The sequence below is a fragment of the Arachis duranensis genome, chromosome 6 (genome assembly GCF_000817695.3).
Source record: "Arachis duranensis cultivar V14167 chromosome 6, aradu.V14167.gnm2.J7QH, whole genome shotgun sequence".
Taxonomy (NCBI): domain Eukaryota; kingdom Viridiplantae; phylum Streptophyta; class Magnoliopsida; order Fabales; family Fabaceae; genus Arachis; species Arachis duranensis.
In genome coordinates this window covers 40,518,342-40,521,279 of record NC_029777.3, presented here as the reverse complement: position 1 = coordinate 40,521,279, position 2,938 = coordinate 40,518,342, and positions in this window count along the sequence as shown.

Sequence of the window (2,938 nt, the reverse complement as noted above, 5' to 3'; positions counted from 1 at the left end):
ATATCTCTTGGATTCCTTAATCAGAATCTTCGTGGTATAAGCTAGAATTGATGGCGGCATTCAAGAGAATCCGGAAGGTCTAAACCTTGTTTGTGGTATTCTGAGTAGGATTCAAGGATTGAATGACTGTGACGAGCTTCAAACTCCGGAAGGCTGGGCGTTAGTGACAGACGCAAAAGAATCACTGGATTCTATTCCAACCTGACTGAGAACCGACAGATGATTATCCGTGCTGTGACAGAGCGCATTGAACATTTTCACTGAGAGGATGGGAGGTAGCCATTGACAACGGTGAAACCCTACATACAGCTTGCCATGGAAGGAGCCTTGCGTGCTTGAAGAAGAAGATAGTAGGAAAGCAGAGATTCAGAAGATAGAGCATCTCTAAAACCTCAACCTGTTCTCCATTACTGCAAAACAAGTACTTATTTCATGTTCTTTTACTTTTTACAATCAACCCTGATAATTATTGATATCCTGACTAAGAGTTACAAGATAACCATAGCTTGCTTCAAGCCAACAATCTCCGTGGGATCGACCCTTACTCACGTAAGGTATTACTTGGACGACCCAGTGCACTTGCTGGTTAGTTTTGCGAGATTGCAAAAGTGTGATTGCAATTTCGTGCACCAGTCCCCTTCAAGCTCAAAAAGAGCAAATATCCAGAGATCCGACAAGAGATTCAGAGAAGAGGTTGGGAAGCTCTCACCAACCCGATCCAACAAGTCATAATCTTAATGGTTCAAAAGTTATATGCTAATGCATGGATTACTAAGAACCATGATCAAAGTGGGAACCCGAACCCAAAGAATTGGCATACAATATTTCGGGGGAAATACTTAGATTTCAGTCCGGAAAATGTGAGGTTGGCATTCAACTTGCCAATGATGCAAGGAGATCTTTATCCTTTCACAAGAAGGGTCAACTTTGATCAAAGGTTGGACCAAGTCCTCATGGACATCTGTGTAGAAAGAGCCCAATGGAAGAGAGACTCCAAAGGCAAGCCGATTCAACTGAGAAGGCTTGACCTCAAACCCATAGCTAGAGGATGGTTAGAGTTCATCTAACGCTCTCTCATTCCTACTAGCAACCGATCCGAAGTAACTGTGGATCGGGCTATCATGATCCATAGCATCATGATTGGAGAGGAAGTGGGATCATACCTCTAGAACTATACAAGGTGGCCGACAAGCCCTCCACTTTGGCAAGGTTAGCCTTTCCTCATCTTATCTGTCACCTATGCAATTTAGCCGAAATTGTCATAGAGGAAGACATCCTCATTGAAGAGGACAAGCCCATCACTAAAAAAGAGGATGGAGCTAACAAGAGAGCCCACTCATGGACCTCAACAAGAGCATGAGGAAGTCCCTCATCAAGAAATCCCTCAGATGCCTCAAGGGATGCATTTTCCTCCACACAAATATTGGGAACAACTCAACACCTTTTTAAGGGATTTGAGTTCCAACATGGAGTAACTAAGGATGGAGCACCAATAGCACTCCATTATCCTCCATGAAATTAGAGAGGACCAAAGAGCCATGAGGGAAGAGCAACAAAGGCAAGGAAGAGACATTGAGGAGCTCAAGCACTCCATAGGATCTTCAAGAGGAAGAACTACCTGCCATCACTAAGGTGGACCAGTTCTTTAATTTTCTTATTCTCATTTTTCTATTTTTCGGTTTCTTATGCTTGATGTTTTGTCTATGTTTGTGTCTTTATTACATGATCATTAGTGTCTAGTGTCTATGTCTTAAAGCTATGAGTGTTCCATGAATCCTTCACCTTTCTTAAATGAAAAATGTTTCTATTTGCAAAAGAACAAGAAGTACATGAATTTCGAATTCTATCTTGAAATTAGTTTAATTATTTTGATGTGGTGGCAATACTTTTTGTTTTCTGAATGAATGCTTGAACAATGCTTATTTTTTATAGTGAAGCTTATGAATGTTAAAATTTTTGGCTCTTGAAAGAATAATGAAAAAGAGAAATGTTATTGATAATCTAAAAAATCATAAAATTGATTCTTGAAGCAAGAAAAAGCAGTGAAAAACACAAAGCTTGCGAAAATAAAAGAGAAAAAAAAGGCAAAAAAAAAAAGAAAAAGAAAGAAAAAGAAAAAGCAAGCAGAAAAAGCCAGTAACCATTTAAACTAAAAAGCAATGGTAAAATGGATTCAAGGCTTTAAGCATTAATGGATAGGAGGGCCCAAAGGAATAAAATCCTGGCCTAAGCGGCTAAATAAAGCTGTCCCTAACCATGTGCTTGTGTCATGAAGGTCCAAGTGAAAAGTTTGAGAATTAAATAATGAGTTAAGTAGGAGCGAATATGGTTGGAATATTTGGCAATTGGAATTTGATGATTTAAATATGATTTTTGGATTCAGTGAATTTTTCCGAGTCAAATATGATATTTGGATTCAGTGAATTTTTTCGAGTCGGAAAACATAGTTTTCTGCGTAAAAGCGCGCAGTAGAATTTTGACCGGAAGTACCGGCTGAGATCTGTCTGGTACTGCAGCTGAGAAAATGGATTATGAGTAAATAAGATTAAGAAATGAGGAATTATAATTAGGGGAGGTAGAAATATTTAAAGTGCGATTTAGAGTGCTAATCTTAAAGGCTTTGGTCCAAAATTGGGCCAACGGACAAAAATAAGTGAACTCGGCCTAAGTGGGCCCAAAACCCAACATATATAAACATTAGTTATGAGCATTTCAGCTCATTTTGCCCTAAAGAAGGGGTGTGGGGCGCTGAAATCAAGAGGTGAGGAAAAAGAGAGAAAACCTAACTCTCTTTAATCTTCAAACCACCATAACTTTCTCTCCGGAACTTCGATTGACAAGCCGTTTGCAGCCACGCGTCGCTCTTCTCATCCTATACAATTCTATCTAAGTTTTGTGGTGAGTATTCCATTCATCTCTGCCCAGTTTTCGAAATTCC